Raw genomic sequence first — 18,959 nt, forward strand, 5'->3', positions numbered from 1 at the left:
AGAACCACAGCCTCAGGACAAAGCTGAGGAACCTGCTGCTGCTGCAAACCTCACTTTCATTCATTGCATCTAGATTTGCTTTTCTACAATCAGTGGTTTCTTAGACGTTCATTAATGAGGATTTGAACTCGTCAGTGTTTGTGGCTCTGGAGGATCAACATTTCATTCTGATGTAAAGAATCAGAAATAAAAGCATCTGAATCTTTACCAAACTGAAACATCTCCATCATTCATTCACAGCATTTCAATTATTTTACTCATTTTGTTCATCAAAAACATTTTAAAGAGAAAAACTGAAAAACAAAGTTCAATAATCTCAAAGTCTGAAATAAGAAATAATTAATAAGGTCAAAAGTTTTAGAGATTTTATTCTCATGATTAAACAAGTTGTTTTAAAATAATATATATTAACATTAAATTGATTAACTATTGATTAAAGTATCAATAAATGATTTTATTGCATAAATAGAGAAAACAAACCTCAGTTTCTTCACTTTACTGACTGAATTCTCCAGGATCTCAACCAGATGATTCATATCAGATTCTCCAGCTTTTCTATGTCGATCTGATTTATTACCAGTTCAGTCAGATCTGGGTTGGACTTCAGAGCCGAGGCCAAAACTTCATTCAGCCTTTAGGAGCGAACCAAGTCTGTGATTAGAGAAATAAATTCAGTTCTGATGAAATCAATCTGGATCATAAACAGACTAATATGATAACAGTGATGTCATCATCTGATCATCATCTGATCAATATCTACTGAGTTTGACCCCACAGAGAATCTGTGCAGCAGTTCCTGGTTCTGGTCCAGGTTCTGGTTCTGGTCCAGGTTCTGGTCTGGTTCTGGTCCAGGTTCTGGTTCTGGTTCTGGTCCAGGTTCTGGTTCTGGTTCTGGTCCAGGTTCTGGTTCTGGTCCAGGTTCTGGTTCTGGTTCTGGTCCAGGTTCTGGTTCTGGTTCTGGTCCAGGCTTCATGTCCTCAGACCTTCAGCTGCAGTCAGATGTTGAAGATCTTCTATCATCAGTGAAGGAAAGTTCAGTTTCTCTGCAGCAGCTGATGAAGAGGCTGACTGAGCTGAATGAAGGAAACGACTGGAGATGATGGAGAGGAGGAACTGCTCACAGCTCTGACTTGGACTAGACCGTTTAGGTCTTCCACCAAGCAGGAAGTGAGTTATAAATGAAGTGAGCAGAACAGGAAGTCCAGCTGCTGTGGACCTCTGGCATCTCTGGGTTTGTTGAGCCACTATCTGCTGCATCATCATGAATAATAGTAATATATTGTATAGAAACATGTTTCCCAGCAGCAGGTTATTAAATGCTGCCACAGAGGAAACTGGGAGCAGAACAAACACATGATGCTCCAGTTCTGTCTCCGTTCATCTGCTGGATTTGATGCTTTAACAAAGTAGAAAGTGGACAGTCGTCAACCTGCTGCAGCTAAAAGCTTCACGTTGTTCTGGTCGTCCTGCAGAGCAGCAGCAGAACCGGTCCTGCTGCTCCTTCCGGTCTGAACCGTCTGGACTGGGTCAGAACCGGGTCCAGGTGACCCAGGATCTGCAGATGATCCTCATTAATATGTCTGCACACATTGAGATGAGACAGACTGATAAACTCTCAGTCCATCAGTCTGATCTACTATAGTGATGATATGGATCATGGTGGACAGAACCAGAACCAGAGTGTTTGGGTCCATTTTTCATGATGAAGCAGTGAATTTCTCCAGTAACTAGAAGATGTTGGGATCCATTTTCTGCTGCATGGATCATAGAGAATCTCCTGATTCAATGTGTTGACAGTAAGTAATGATTATTAGGAACATTTTGGACTCAAAGTATCAGATATTGATATGAAACTGGAACTTTCACTAAAATCATTTTCTGGTCTCCAGCAAAATTAAACGTCTCAGACAGCAGAGGCGGAGACAGAGGGGTGGCAGGGATTGCATTTGCCACCCCCAACAGAGGCCTTGCCACCCCTACTGCCACCCCACTGGAAATGGTCATTTTAAAATATACTTATGAGATCGGCAAAGACCAGGGCCGGACCCGGGCCGGACCAGCGCCGGACCAGCGCAAGACCAGGGACAGACCCGGGCCAGGAAAGGGCCGGATCCGGGCCAGACCAGGGCCTGGAAAGGGCCGGATCCAGGCCGGACCAGCGCCGGACCAGCGCCGGACCAGGGCCGGACCAGGGCCGGACCAGGGCCAGCCCAGGGCCAGATCCGGGCCGGACAAGCGCAAGACCAGGGATAGACCCTGGCCAGGAAAGGGCCAGACTCGGGCCGGACTCGGGCCGAACCTGGGCCGGATCCGGGCCGGACCAGGGCCGGGCCACGGCAAAACCAGGGCCAGGAAAGGGCCGGATCCGGCCGGACCCGGGCCAGACCAGCGCAAGACCAGGGACAGACCCGGGCCAGGAAAGGGCCGGATCCGGGCCAGACCAGGGCCTGGAAAGGGCCGGATCCGGGCCGGACCCGGGCCAGACCAGCGCAAGACCAGGGACAGACCCGGGCCAGGAAAGGGCCGGATCCGGGCCAGACCAGGGCCTGGAAAGGGCTGGATCCGGGCCGGACCCGGGCCAGACCAGGTCCGGACCCGGGCCAGACCAGGGCCAGATCCGGGCCGGACCAGCGCAAGACCAGGGATAGACCCGGGGCAGGAAAGGGCCGGACTCGGGCCGAACCTGGGCCGGATCCGGGCCGGACCAGGGCCGGGCCACGGCAAAACCAGGGCCAGGAAAGGGCCGGATCCGGGCCGGACCCGGGCCAGACCAGCGCAAGACCAGGGCCAGACCAGGGCCGGACCCGGGCCGGATCAGGGCCGGACCAGGGCCAGGCCACGGCCAGACCAGGACCGGACCCGGCCAGACCAGGGCCGGACCAGGGCCAGGCCAGGGCCAGATCCGGGCCGGACCAGCGCAAGACCAGGGATAGACCCGGGCCAGGAAAGGGCCGGACTCGGGCCGAACCTGGGCGGGATCCGGGCCGGACCAGGCCGGGCCACGGCAAAACCAGGGCCAGGAAAGGGCCGGATCCGGGCCGGACCCGAGTCAGACCAGCGCAAGACCAGGGACAGACCCGGGCCAGAAAAGGGCCGGATCCGGGCCAGACCAGGGCCTGGAAAGGGCTGGATCTGGGCCGGACCCGGGCCGGACCAGCGCCGGACCAGCGCCAGACCAGGACCGGACCCGGGCCAGACCAGGGCCGGACCAGGGCCAGCCCAGGGCCAGATCCGGGCCGGACCAGCGCAAGACCAGGGATAGACCCAGGCCAGGAAAGGGCCGGACTCGGGCCGAACCTGGGCCGGATCCGGGCCGGACCAGGGCCGGGCCACGGCAAAACCAGGGCCAGGAAAGGGCCGGATCCTGGCCGGACCCGAGCCAGACCAGCGCAAGACCAGGGACAGACCCGGGCCAGGAAAGGGCCGGATCCGGGCCAGACCAGCGCAAGACCAGGGCCAGCCCAGGGCCAGATCCGGGCCGGACCAGGGCCAGCCCAGGGCCAGATCCGGGCCGGACAAGCGCAAGACCAGGGATAGACCCAGGCCAGGAAAGGGCCGGATCCGGGCCAGACCAGCGCAAGACCAGGGCCACCCAGGGCCAGATCCGGGCCGGACAAGCGCAAGACCAGGGATAGACCCAGGCCAGGAAAGGGCCAGACCCTTTTGGGTCATGAACCAAAGAAACCCTGTGGAGAATCAACAATAATTATAGTTTATTAATGACACTAAATTTAACAGATTTCAGGAAAAACGACTCAAAGATGATTTGAACCAGAACAACACAGAGGATTTTTCTCCCTGGATTTTATGGGACGAAGCAAAAACTTTAATTATCTGGTTCTCTAACGAGAAAGAGAGAAATGTTTAAAAGATTAGAAAACTAAAATCTCTACAAATACAACGTATGGAAAATAATAATAATAACAAATCAGAGAAACAAGGAGAAACTGTTTCTATGAAACCAGATGGAGGAAAAGGATAAATTTATTCAACTCAACTATTATGGAAATAGATCAAAGCAAAGAAACTGATAGCAAACTAATAGATTTATCAATAAATGAAAATCCAACAGATAAAGACACCGATCTCTAAAACACATGAGAATCTGTTGAATGATCCTCCACTCAGTTCTGCTCTCAGCCTCATGCAGTTTTTGCTGCTGCTCTGGATTCACCATCGATAGGAACAGATCAAAATCATCCACTAACAACTAATCACTGATCAATAAAGTCATTAAAGACTGAAAGGGAATCAGACGGCAGGTGAGGAGGCGACCCGGCAGAGCGGCTGCTGAAGGATTGATTAGATCAGAACTTTGTGGAGGGGAAACACCGCCATCTTGGATCAGAGCAGAGATGTCAGTGATTCCTAAACCTGGTAAAGATGAAACTGGATGTGGTTCATAAACCAACATCAGTTTGAAACATTGATTACAGGATCACTGCAGCAACACTGGATAAATATTATAATCCCAGGAATTACAGACACAGATCAGATTTAATCTGGTTTTATCATCAACATTCAAACCCATGACAACGTGGGCTCCTGACCTCACAGGTCAAAGGTTAAACAGAATCAATAAAGTCATTTAGATGCTGAAAAGGCTTTTGATTCAATGTGTTGGAAATATCTTTATTGAGCTCTGGACAGATTTGGCTTTAATAATCAGATTATAGGTTGTTTCAGTCTGTATGAATCACATTCTGCCAGGATTAAGATTAATGTGGATTATCAGATTCAGGAAAGGGTCTGTGGCCGAGGCTGAACCCTCATCGCCACGTTGCTGCTTTTATTGATCCATCAGAGAACAACAACATTATGGGAGGAACTATTAAGGAACAAGACCAGACGATGAGCTGCTAACGCTAACTGCTAACGCTAACTGCTAACGCTAACTGACCCGGAGTTAGCCGACCTGATAGCACAGGATGCTACGTCAACGATGGATTATAGTCAGAATGATTGATTTCTGGTCCATAATCAATGATCAATCAGCAAACAATCATCCAATTCTAGTCAGAACCAAAGTTGAAAATGTGTCAACGAATCATTTGAGGTTGAAATTGATGAATCAAACGCCGATAACTGATCAATATCTGTTATCGGCAGATATTGATCGAGTCAATATCTGATCTATATTAAATCAATAAATGCTTTCCCAACTCCCTCTTCAGTACTTTGGTTCTTGGTTTGGTGAAACTGAACTGGATCTTTATCAGCATTTGGACATTTTTAATGAATTTAATCAACTTATTTTTCAGTGTTTGTGGTTAATGGAGGATTGAACCAGTTATTGATGAACTTTAACCCCTGTATATATTGTCAATAATTGTTCCAACTGCAGTTCAAATCACCTTTTGCTCTATTTTTCTGTCTCTGGTGTCAAATCAATCCTGATTTGATCTTTAGGTTTTCTGATAAACACTTTATTTTAAAAAATTGACTCATTTTTACCACGAGCTGCAGCATCATAAGTGCTGCAGCATAGTGCAGCATCATAAATGCTGCACTATGCTGCAGCATTTATGATGCTGCACTATGCTGCAGCATTTATGATGCTGCAGCATAGTGCAGCATCATAAATGCTGCAGCTTGATATCTAAATGTAACTGTATGTGTCGACTAGCATAAGATAAATATTCATGAATATTCCTCATTAACTTAGCAGTGAGTGTACATCAATCAATCAGATTGACTGATTGATTGATTGATTGATTGATTGATTGATTGATTGATTGATTGATTGATTGATTGACTGATTGATTGATTGATTGATTGATTGAGTGTACATGGGAACCGAACGCTTTGTGTTTGTTCTCAGACCTGTAACCAGTTCCCTACTTAATATTCTGCTTGTTACAAAACGTCTCTCTTGCTCTGCAGAACCTGGTTTCTTTAGCAGAATGCTCTCAGAGTCAAGATAAGCAACCAGCAGCTTCTGCATGCTGAGTTTTTAAATTAACACCACAAAGGAGCAGCAGACACGAACAGACAGTCAGTTTGACACAAACTTATTTTAATCTCATCAGAGAACATGTGAAATTTCCTCCCCAGAATGTTTTAATGTTTTCCTGGGCGAATAACATGCAACACTGATGATGATGATGATGATGATCATCAGAACATTCACATTAGACTGGAAGGAAATAATTAAGGAAATTCATCCAGTGGAGAGACTGACTGTCATGAAGACTTTCTGCTGATCAATAAAAATATTGGAAGAGAAGAAACCTGAACCTGGAACCAACTGGAGGATCAATGTAATCATCTAGTTTATTGTGAAAGTTCTCACTTTGGGTTTTATTGTTTTATTATTTAATTGTCTTTGTTCAACAAGATACTTTGCAGCTTTTGTTAGTGGAGGTTTGAATGTTCAAAGTATTTATATTTCTGAAACTGTAAAAAACAAAATATAAAGTTTATGAAAAATAATCCAGAGGATGAAGGAAGTAGATAAAGAGCAAAAACATCCAGAATCAACTTGAAGACAGAAGAAGAAACAGGAGGACAATAGAGCTGAATCAGCATCACACAATGAAAACATCTGGACTCACCGAGCCTTTCTGCAGTTCCTCACAGCTGGAAGCAGTCTCAGTCGTCCTGATTCTGATGTGTTGTACTTCTTCAGGTCCAACTCATCCAGAACCTCTGACATCTGCAGCATGAAGGCCAGAGCTGAACAGTCAGACTCTGAGAGCTCCTGCCCTGAATCCAGCAGCCGTTGGATCTCCTGATAAAATGAGACGTCGTTCATCTCCACCAGACAGTAGAAGATGTTGATGCTTCTGGCAGGAGAGATTCTATCAGCGTTCATCTCCTTCAGGTTGGTGATGATTCTCTGGATGGTTTCTGGACTGGTCTCTGTCTGACCCAGCAGATCTTCTAAGACTCTCTGGTTGGACTCCACAGTGAGACCATGAAGGAAGCGGACAAACAGGTCCAGGTGGCCATTTTTACTGCTGAGGGATTTCTCCATGACTTTCTTCATGAACTCATCTAGAGATGTTTCTCTGTATTCGTCTCCCAGGAACGTCTTGATCTCCTCTGACTTCCTGCTGGTGAAGCAGTGGAGCATGTAGACTGCAGCCAGAAACTCCTGGATGCTCAGATGAACAAAGGAGTAGACGGAGACGTCGCGTGTCCCTCTCTCTCTTTTAAACATCTCAGTGAAAACTCCTGAGAACAACGCAGCATCTTGGATGTTGATGCCGCACCGTTTGAGCTCTTTGTCATAGAAGATCAGGTTTCCCTTCAGCAGCTGATCAAAAGCCAGTTTTCCTAGAGACTCAATCAGCTTCCTGTTCTCTGGACTCCAGATAGATTTGCTCTTTTTTCCTCCATCAAACTTTTCCTCCTTGATGTTGAGTAGAACCAGCAGGAACTCTATGTACATCTCAGTCAGAGTGTTGGGTAGTTTCTCTCTCTCTCTGGTCTTCATCACATCCTCCAGAACTTTAGCAGTGATCCAGCAGAAGACGGGGATGTGACACATGATGTGGAGACTTTTGGATTTCTGGATGTGGGAGATGATCCTGCTGGGCCTTCTCTTCATCATCTCTGAATCTCTTCCTGAAGTATTCCTCCTTCTGGGTCAGTGAACCCTCTGACCTCTGTCACCATGTCAACACACTGAGCAGGGATCTGATTGGCTGCTGCAGGTCGTGTGGTTATCCAGAGGAGAGCAGAGGGAAGCAGTTCCTTCCTGATGAGGTTTGTCAGCAGAACATCCACTGAGCTGGACTCTGTAACATCAGTCAGGATCAGATTGTTCTTGAAATCCAGATTAAATCGACTTTCATCCAGACCATCAAAGATGAACAGAACCTGGAACGATTCAAAGTTTCTGATTCCTTTGGTTTTAGTGAATCGTTCATGAATCAGTTCTAATAAGCTGAACTTTTTCTCTCTCAGTAAATTCAGTTCTTTGAAGGTGAGTAGAAATATGAAATCAATGTTCTGGTTGGTTTTGCCTTCAGCCCAGTCCAGAGTGAACTTCTGTGTTAACAGTGTTTTCCCAATGCCAGCCACGCCCATGGTCATCACTGTTCTGATTGGTTGATCTCCTCCAGGTGGGACTTTAAAGATGTCTTCTCTTCTGACTGTTTCTTGTTTCCTGGATGCTGTTTCAATCTGTCTGACCTCATTCCTGGTTGACCTCTCTAGTGACCCCTCTGTGATGTAGAGCTCAGTGTAGATCTGGTTCAGACCGGTTTTATTTCCAAGTTCAGCGACGCCTTCAGAGAGACTCTGGATCTTCATCTTCAGATGGTTTTTAAGCTCCTGTTGACACCGAACATCAAAATCTAAAAAAATAAATAAACGAGAGCAGACACTTCAGCTAAACATAATGAAAATAGTTATTTTGATATTCTCAAAGGACATTAATATATTTAACTTTTTCTCTGTGGTGAAAAATTTTGAAATCAGGAACTATTAGAAGAGATCAGATTTATTTATCATTTATAGTTTAATCAAAACCAGTAGAGGTTGTAATAGCAGCTTTAATGAACTTTGTGTCTCACCTGGACCAAAGGAGGCAGAGGACAAACCCAGCTGGTTGGACAGAGTTGGATCCATGTGATGAAGATGTTTGATCATCAACCTGCAGGCTCTCTGTCCTTCTTTCTCACAGCATCTATGGTGTCGCGGGCCTTGTCTGCTCTGGTTTGGTTCATCTGCAGTATACCCTCATCCTCCAAATCACCAAACACCTCATCTGATAGAAGCTCATCAAGGAGCCTTTTCAGGATTTCCACAGAAACTCTCTTCACAAACTCAGAGCGAACCTTGAAAAGTTTTTCCTCTGCAGGCAGAAACAGAAACAGGATTAATTTACATCTGAGAGACAAACCTGATGAAGATCAACTCTTCCTGTTGCTCCATCCAGAGATTCTCCTCAGAGTCTGTTGATCAGCTCCTCAGGTCTGAACCTGCTGTTGTGTTTCTGCCTCATATCTGAGAGACGACCACTGATTCTGTCTACATGAGAACAAATGAAGCTTCTGTTCATCATTTGTTTCCTCACTGCAGGAAGAACAAAAAACAAACACCTTCTAAATACAGAGCTGAACTATTTCAGGAAAACAGGAAACTCTGATGTTATTGATGAAAATATCGACTGATTAACATTTTCATCATTTTTCTGTCTTTTACTTTCAACAAATTTTTAATCTCCATCTCTAAGCTTCAGCATCTCTGTCACCAAATGTTGGGATAAAAGACAGAGACAGTCTTTGATAATAAATTAGTAATAAATGATGTGATTATTGGATAAATTAATTAGTGAATATAGTAAATATTCCTGAAGATCTTTTTCACTTTGGTTCCTTTTAGTTCTGTTTCCATCTGAGTCCAGTTTTTATCTTCAGGTTTCACAGAAACTCAGTTTCCAGCAGAGCTTCACTGAACAGGAAGCATGAAAACAATAAATACTCTGAGGCTGAGGTTCATCACATGGCAGCAACACGGGCTGTGATTGGTCCGTTTGTTCCTTCATGAAGGTTCATTTCTGCTTCTGATCACTTACCAAAATCCACTTCCTGCTGGACTTCCTGCTGGACTTCCTGCTGCTGCGCCATCTTTTATCTGGAAAACATGAAGGATTTATTATGTTTCAGACTTTGTCTCATAAATAATTTACTGTGGTATAAATGATAAACTACATGGAAAAATACCAGATTAGAGATGAAAATACTCATTTAAATCACACAATAACACACCACTGAAAAACACAATTTCTTTAATCCTTAAAACTAAAATTTGTCTTTTGAAAACTGACTTGATTCTTCCAGAACATCTGAAATCAACACTATTGAACCAAATGTTTGTATTTAAGGATGGAAAGCGACTGTGAGTCATTCTAGGATCAGATTTCCTTCAGACTGAAATGAAAACATCTTTAAATCCTGTTTGTTGCCATTGAACAGTAATGTGTTGCTGCCATCACCAGCTGATTAAATGTCCTCCAGAAATGCGTCTGGCCTCCTGCTCAGGCGTTTAGTTTTCAGGTGACCAGTTGTCCTCACCGTCTCTGCCGTCTTCCTCTGAGTGATGATGAGAAGCAGCAGAAATAAAGACACAGAGGGATGAGAGGGACGAATCTGGACTGACAGAGTTTCATCCTGTTGAAACAACCAAGTTCTGACTGGTTCTGCTGAAGCTGCTGACTGGGACCAAACTGGAGAACTTAGTGGAATTAAAACCTCTACAACCCTAAAGGCGACCCAATCAAAACGACTCACTGTAGATATTTGAAACTTGCTACACAAAGCCTTCAACACAGGAAATAAACTATTGGAGGGAGGGTCAAAGGTCATTTTTGACATGTCACATGATGAATTTAGTCCAAGGAATTTAGATGTATTGGCTTCTTACAGCAGGTATTGTTGTTGCGCAACCTCTGCCCCCCTCCTTCACTCTCTCCTCTCTCAGTCACTACTTCCTCTTCAGAGAGGGGAGATGTGCTACCAGCTCTCTGTCTAACAGGTGAATTGAGTTTCCTAAATCTGTCCAGAACTGAAGTAAACTCTGTTTTAGCTGCATCCAGAAAGGATTCGCCTGGTTACTGACGGCCTCCATCCAGATGTCTCGTCCTTCTTCCCCCTGTGAATCAGCCAGACTGAGCAGCCAACTGGTTCCACAGAGCACATCTGTTAATGGTCGCTCCTTCTCTTTGTTACAACTTGCACTTGTTACTGAATCAGGTTGGTTTTAGTGACTCTGGCGAGTCCCAAGGATGTAGTTTTAGATTTGGGCTAAAGCAACCTATAAAACATGACCTAGTTTTTCTTCCCCAGAATCAAACATCACAGCTATTTTACTACCATCAAAGAACTTTGAGGTGACTCATTAATTGAATGTCCACAACATCTTTTACATTTTCTTATGCTAAATATTTTATTAGTAAAGCAATTTTGCAAGAGTCAGTACAGCTTAATGAAGTAGCAGAAATAATCAAATAAGTAAAATCAATCATCTAGTTTGTCTTTCCCTAACGCTGATACTAAGAACTAAAAAGGGAATCTGTTGTGGACAGGCGTAGAGGGGATCACGTGATGTCGTTAGTGATTATAGATCAGCTGTTGCTCACCTGGGTGAAGTAGTGAGTGGGTGATGGAGGAAGGTTTACTTTTTGCTGACCGCTTCAATTTAGCACATTTTGTCTTTATTCACTGTTTTTTCTACGGATCCGTTTTTTTATTTTTTTAAACTTTATTTTTATTTATTTTTAACAACACATGTCCACAGTTGCATTCGTCTGTCTCTTACTGACATATATCTTCTGCATTATAACTTGACAAAAGATGAGACATCAAATGATCTAACATAGGCAATAAGGAATACATACCAGTACAAACATCACACAAGAACAACAAAATAAAATAAAAATAATACAAACACAAAATACCACACAATCCCCTCTGACATAAGATGGTCCTCACATTCTTAAACACCATGGTATTCTAACTGACCCATGGGTACATACAGGTACCAACAAGCAATCCTGTAAGGGCGTCATTGAATTAGTAACGGTAAGACCGGGCTCCACCTTATATCAAAAACTGTTTTTTGAAGCCTTAAGGAATATGTGATTCCTTCCATCAGATAAATGTCCCAGATTTTTGTATCCATGTGTTATATGTAGGAGGCCCTGGTTTCAGCCACCTGATAGTTATACATTTCAAGGCTGCTGTGAGCAAGATACTTAGAAGATATCTATCACCCTTCCTGTCCATTCCATCGGGTATTACTCCCAGAACTGCCACCAAGGGAGTTTTTGGAACATTTCTCCTGAAAATAACACTGAGAGCTTCAAAAGTGTCCTTCCAGAAATCACTTAGTTTAGGACAAGACCAGAAGCTACGGATCCGTTTTTATGCTGTGTGGACACTGACGCTTTGGATATTGGCAAAATAAATCAACTTAAATGCAACTTGGATTGCGTTTTTGATCAGCTGGCGCGTCAACAAAGATTCCCCTATTCAGCCGCTCAGCGACCTGGTTTGACAGTCGCTAATAGAACCTCTGAGAGAGATGGACGATCACACAAGTGACCTCTCAGGTTCTGGTTCCCCAGAACCAGAACCAACAGAGGAGAAGCAGCTTTCAGCATCTATGCACCACAAATCTGGAACAAACTTCCAGAAAACTGTAAAATAGCTGAAACCCTGACATCCTTTAAATCTCAACTAAAAACTCACCTGTTTAGAATTGAATTTGAAATGTAATCAATACTCACTGATTATTGGCTGAAAGTGCTGCAAGTGTATCCAATACTGACTGCATTGTCTGCATAAAGTAGGTTCATGTTTATTAACAGAGATTTTGAAGGGCCCAATAGATCAAAGTCCATTGGCTGAGTTAAATATTATAAAATGTTTTATTTGCATTGTTATGGCATTGACTTAATGTAGTTTTTGATTATTGATTCTATGTTGCATCACTTTGTGTTTTTTGTGTTTATTATGTCAGGAAAATCTGAGATCATCCCACTTCCCCATGCTGGAGATTTCAGTTAATAGTAATGTTATGTTCTTTGGGCACTCTCTAATTATTTTTATTTTCTTAAATAATCTTGTATTGATTTAAGTTGAGTGGTTTTGTGTTTAATATATTTTTAGTGTAGTGATTCTTTTTGTAATTAGTTTGGCTTTAATTGGTGGGCGAGGACGGCCTATATATAGGCTGGGTTGTAATGGTTGGCCGCCCAGCCGCTCTCTCTCGCTCGCTCATCCACCTCCATCTCCTCCTCCAAGAGGGATGCGCCCAGAGGAGGCTCCTCCAACTTTGTCGGCCTTTGGACCCTTGTGATGCCTCCTGCCTGCCATGGGGATTTTTTGGGTTGTTTTTTGGTCTGTTTTGGCCTGGTGAGTCCGGTTGTCCTGTTTTCGGTCATTTTGTGTTAATAGCTTATATTATTTTTCCCTATTTTCTTTAGTCTGGTACTAGCAGGGGCTTCGACGGCCCTGTATAGGGTTGGCCCCCTGCTGTACCTTTTTGTTTCTTTGGACCGGCTCACCAGGTCCACCTTTCTGTTGAACTTTTTTCTCTTACTTTTTTGTTACGTTTTGGGACACGGGAAGAGGGGTTCTTTCCTTCCTTTACAGAAAAAAACAAGTAGAAAAGGACAAGGAAGTCTAAAAGAAAAGAAAAAAAATGAATAAAGGAATATTTTTCTTGGAATCCTTTTGTCTACGTGTCCTTTTAAATATGGCGTCCTGGCGGACGTAACAAGTAACAACAAATAAAGTTACCTTTAAAATCAGTCACACAAGCGACATCTGGACCCAACAGTAGAGCCAGACTGCAATAAAATAAATCTGGTTGTGTGTGTTGTTTTTGTCTCCTGCAAACTTTGCTTTAATTATAATTATCTTTTTTATCTAATCTTAAGAAATCATAGAGAGAGATGAGACAGGAAGAGCAGGTTTCCTGGAAACTGAGGAAGGAAGTTTCCAGCCTGCAGATTTATAAAAATATCTGAGATTATTCCTTATTAAAAAGCATAAAAGTTTGAAAGGATGAAATGTAAACATTTTGAGTAATTAGATAAGATTTAAAGTAAAGTACTTATATTAATATTGGTTTCCTTATAACAATACTTACTGACACTTGTGGAAAAACGTACAAGTAAGACAAGTAACTGTAACTTTGGTATTAAATAATTACAATAATAGATTATTCTTGGTTTCTTTTCAGAACATGTGTAATAACTCACATTATAATTATAATAAGAGTAATAAGCTGTGATTATCATAAAATTATAAATTAATGCTAAATTAAAGGAACTAAAAGGTTATGAAAGTGATTTTAACATTGAAATGGTGTAAAATGTGTAACTGCTATTAAAGATCACTGATGATGTGTTGGAGGTAGATAGAAGGTGAAAGGTCAAGGGTCAAAGAGGACTAACAGGAGAGCAGAGATGACCAACGCCTCATTTGAAGATAGATGATTGAACAACTTAAACGTCTCAGAGACATGGGAGCATCGTTGAGCAACCCTGAGACATTAGCCAAGACATCAGGACAAAATGTCTCCAAGACAGTGATGGATATGAGGTCATCTGTCCATCAGCCAATGAAACAAGCACAGCAACAGTGTTAGCCAATGCTAATGCACCAAAATGGTGAATAAACCCAATAAAGGGTGAGAGCAAAAGAGGAACCTTTGGTTGGATCAGGGTTGCTCAACTTATTACTCTTGTTATTATAATGTGAGTTATTACAGAAGTTACAGTTACTTGTCTTACTTGTACGTTTTTCCACAAGTGTCAGTAAGTATTGTTATAAGTAAACCAATATTAATATAAGTACTTTACTTTAAATCTTATCTAATTACTCAAAATGTTTACATTTCATCCTTTCAAACTTTTATGCTTTTTAATAAGGAATAATCTCAGATATTTTTATAAATCTGCAGGCTGGAAACTTCCTCAGTTTCCAGGAAACCTGCTCTTCCTGTCTCATCTCTCTCTATGATTTCTTAAGATTAGATAAAAAAGATAATTATAATTAAAACAACACACACAACCAGATTTATTTTATTGCAGTCTGGGTCTACTGTTGGGTCTAGATGTCGCTTGTGTGACTGATTTTAAAGGTAACTTTATTTATTGTTACTGTTAAATTAAACTCTCCAGCATGGGGAAGTGGGATGATCTCAGATTTTCTTGACAGTATTCTTGTAAACCTTGGAGAATTAAAAGTTATCAAAATGTTAAATGTTTTGATCCAGGCCTCAAACTTTGATGTTTCACCAATAAAATTATGTCAGAGTCAAACAGTTTGACTTTAACTTGATTGTGCAGGAGGAATTAAGACTTCAGGTTGTTTTTCCCCATAAACAGAGACGTAGACCAGAACTCATTTCTTCAGAGGAACCAACTTCACACGGATCTGAATGATTGGTAGAAGAAAGAGCAAACTGAAGCTCTGCATATCTGAATCCTGAGACAAGATCAGACATGCAGGTAATCAACGTCTTCAGTTTCTCACTCTGGAGAATCACAGATGGATTAAAGTGAGATGCTGAAACCTGCTGAGGCTTGAAATATTCCTCCACTCCTCAGTGGAACAAGAAGAGCTTCATAAAAACAGAAAACAAACCGTCTCTGGAGTCTGACAATAATGAGAGGATTAATATGTGAACATCTGCTGTACAGAGATGATAGATGATTGTAATAAGATCAATATTCATTCAACAAACACCATCATGTAATCTGAGATTATTTGGTTTGGTTGGGACAGATTGAGATTCCTGATAATTAGTTCATCTCTCAGGATGATTCATCTCAGAACACAAACATTCAAAGTCAATGATTCTCATGTTTAGGTTCTGATTATAATCACTTAAATAAGTTTCAACAAACTCTGCTTCTGTAAACTCTGAGTTAACTTAGCCTGAAACTGAGATCCTGGTTCTAAAACTTTTTACCTAAAGATCAACAAACTGCACTAATAAACAAACCACAGGAAGTGGATTTGTGATGTCACCAGGTTCAGATGTCATTAGACTGTTGTTCCTCTGGAGGGCGCTGTTGATTCTTTACAGCTTGATCAGCTTTCAACTGAACCACCTGCAGCCTGGACTGAAATGATTGATCAATAATTTGGTTGAAAATCTGAAAACCGTTCATCAGATTTTATCTAATTAAGCAACAACTTAAATAATATCATTAATATTAAACTTTGTTTTGGTTTCACATGAATATCAGGAAACTGGGAAATGAAAATATGATGATGTTTAAAGGGTGTAAAACTTTCAGATGGTTTTGGATTTAAAGTCAGACTTTAATCCCAGTTTCTGCTTTAAAAGTTTAGATAAATTATCCAATCTTATTAAAGCAACTATAAAACTTTAATTGTGATTGTTTCACTGATAAACAGTGAACGATCTCCTGATCTTATGATTCCTGACTCACCTCAGGCTCCGCCCCTTCTCACTACTGGACAATAAAAAACTGTGGAAAGATGTTGATCGTGTTGGAGTCACTCTAGGTGGCGCCGTTTTGTCTCTTTTCACAATCAAGTTTGCTACATTTTTACAGAGAAGGGAAACAACTGAACCACTAGGGTCAAAGGTCAAAATCCTGCCACCAGACTCAGTTCATTGATATGAAATAGAAAAATCCAAACATTTAACAATGAATCAAAAACAGAGTAAAATAAAACTCTAAAGATTCACAGATAGCCAAACTTCTGTAAATTTCTCTCATTCACCAAAATTTAAAACTATTTAAAACTTTGTTAAAAACAACAAAATTATTTAATATCACTGTCATTGAATGTATGAAGTGACTGAAATATAAAATACATTAACAGGTTTTCTTTTAAGTGTTTAACAGTGATATAGATTATTAGAAATCGCTGTGATTCAACCAATAGTTTAGCAGATTTGTGATTTAATATCAATCAATCATTTAAAAATGATTGATTGAGAGAAAATGAATGACGATCAGAGTGGAGGACAGTTTTCTTCTGCTTAAACCTCTGAGCTCTCCAGGACAAATCTGACATTTTTTATTTGTTTTACATTAAAAAACAACAAACAAGACATTTGATCCAAAATGGCCGACTTCCTGCTGGGTGTGTAAACGGGTCCAATAGTAATTTTTATTGGTTCTGATGGTTTGATGTTTTAACTCAGTTCAGGTCTAAATAACAGCAGTGGATGTTTTTAAATACTCTAGGGGCGCTGTGTTGATATTTCACCATAATCACTTCTTACTGATCAATAATTGATTGAAATGTGATCAGCTGTCCTCTGGCTCCTCTCTGATCAATAAATTATTGACTTCATATCGAAATATTTTCATCCACCAACCAGGAACCAGATATCTCAGCTGAACCAGAACCAGAACCAAACCAGCAGCTCAGAGAGAGAAACCAGTCAGGACTGGAAACCAGAAGAAAGTGGAGTTAAAACTCACCTGATCAGATCTTTGCTTCTCCTTCTGTTCACACAAACCCAGTGGAGCGAACTGGAGAACCGGACCGATTCTCCAGAACTTTAATGGACCCACCTGAGGCTCCGCCCCCTGACAGCAGAGGTGTGTTCACCTGTTGAATAACAAGAAACCAGGAAATAAATGTTAAACAACAAGTTCACGTTTAGGTTTAAAGCTTCTTTAAGTTTGAAACATATTCAGGATTTTAATCAATATTTGATTAAAATAATGGAGATTTTCAGTTTCATCTATAAAGAAATTTAACAAATAAAACTAATAATAGTTGCTGCTTGTTATGATCTGAGCCAACAGAACCAAGAACCTTGAAATGTTGATGTTTCTCCATCTGACATGTTCATATTAAATACAGATTTTATTCATTTATTTAATCTTGTTTAATGTTGATATGAAGGAAACTTTCCATGATGATTCTCACCCTGATCCTCCTTCATTCGTGAACATAAAGTTCTTTAACCTTTGTCTCTTTTAGCCTGGAGGCTTTAAGTTGTTCAACTAGTTTGTCTCAAACGTTTCCAACGAAAATTAAAAACCTGCAGAGTTACAAACAGGTTTTAACTTGCTGCAGCCGTTCACTGGAAGATCAGTTTCTGTCTCTGCTGTGCAGGAATGTTTCCTCCTTCCTCAGTTTGGGTCGAGGTTCATCTGTCACACAGACGGCCTCACTTTTAACTCTACAATATTTTAATTTTATGTCTTTCCTGCATTTTTAACAAATTGCTTCTGATAAAGCTTAAATATGACATTTTAGGGATTGATTTGCTCTCTATTGGTGCCTGGTTCTGGTTCTGATTTCTGATCAGAAGATCTGGACAGATTGATGGTTTTCCAGCCTGTCGGCTCTGCAGCCTCCAGTTCTTCATCCACCAGTTCAACCAGTTTGAACATTTATAACCTGAGCAGCAAAGACAGGAACCATTTTCATGACTGCAGATTAAAGGTAAAAATAATCGTGTGGCAACACGAGTATATGAATCGACTCCTCTGTCCCTTCAAACCAGGGTGACCAACAGGTGTCAACGCCACGTTGGGAGTTGCACCCAAGAACTTGGTCAGTAAGGCACTTAAGGTTCGTAAACAACGAGAACAAAACTTTATTCCACCATAATATAGTTAATATCATTGATCCATGTTTTAAAAACAAAAATTAAAGAACCACAATGGGAAGAGATTTGCATCGTACTGAGGTTTACCAGCCCAAATGTGGGGTCCTGGTTCCTAAAACAAAATAAATCACCGAGCTCTTGTGAACAGACACTTGATCGTGAAGAAATCCCAACACTGGTCACTTGCACATCACACAGGTCCAGGCCCCTGGATGCCCCCCCACCACCCTTACTGCCTTCAGCCTGGAGACAAGAGGATGGGGTCAAACAAAGCAAATTTAATCAAAAATGATAAACCCAGAAACCAAACCAATAGTTGAAAACAAAGCAGGATATAAAAAACAAACAAAGCAAAACAAAGCAGCAGGGCCTCCAGTGAGCTGCAGCAGCTTTATGTCTGAAATGAAGTTAGATTAATAGGAGAGATTTAGAAAAATGGCAGGAGGAAGAGGAAGCCATTGTCACCTAGCAGAGCTGGATGACTCCACCCCGACCAGAGCCTTCCAGCCAAATGGCAGGAGGATCCGATTACCAGTATGTTTTAATATAGAAATAATTGTCATTTCATGTTATTGAACTGCATGAGTACAATATAAAACTACTGAGCCGTTTTCTGTTGCCAAGCTGAACTGGGAGGGTAAATTACAGCCACACCCCCATCAAACAGGAGACTTCAGGCAGCTTCTAGATTTAAACTATTTGAATTATCCAGCTCAAGTTACAGGCCTTATACAGAAGGAGAAACATTACTTACTGATTTCAGAGTTTCGACCACTGCAAGTCAACCAGGTGACCTTCCCACTGAAGAGAGTCTCCTTTATGCTCACACTGATTATGAGGCAATAGGTGCCACATGTCCTCAATCCTGAGGGCAGGCTTCATTCTGC

The 18,959-nt window shown here is 41.9% G+C and overlaps 1 long non-coding RNA gene and 1 pseudogene across 1 annotated transcript; both read right to left on the bottom strand.

The window, feature by feature from the left end:
- Positions 1-18,959, bottom strand: part of LOC129356435 (NACHT, LRR and PYD domains-containing protein 12-like) — a 60,762-nt pseudogene that overhangs the window by 3,094 nt on the left and 38,709 nt on the right.
- On the bottom strand, positions 9,527-16,975 carry LOC129356437 (uncharacterized). Its single transcript, XR_008605403.1, has 3 exons — positions 16,931-16,975; positions 9,947-10,043; positions 9,527-9,585 (listed from the first exon to the last, which is right to left on the bottom strand). It is a non-coding gene; the product is annotated as an uncharacterized LOC129356437 (long non-coding RNA).

The sequence above is a fragment of the Poeciliopsis prolifica genome, unplaced genomic scaffold (assembly GCF_027474105.1).
Source record: "Poeciliopsis prolifica strain line A6 unplaced genomic scaffold, Auburn_PproV2 SCAFFOLD171, whole genome shotgun sequence".
Lineage (NCBI taxonomy): Eukaryota > Metazoa > Chordata > Actinopteri > Cyprinodontiformes > Poeciliidae > Poeciliopsis > Poeciliopsis prolifica.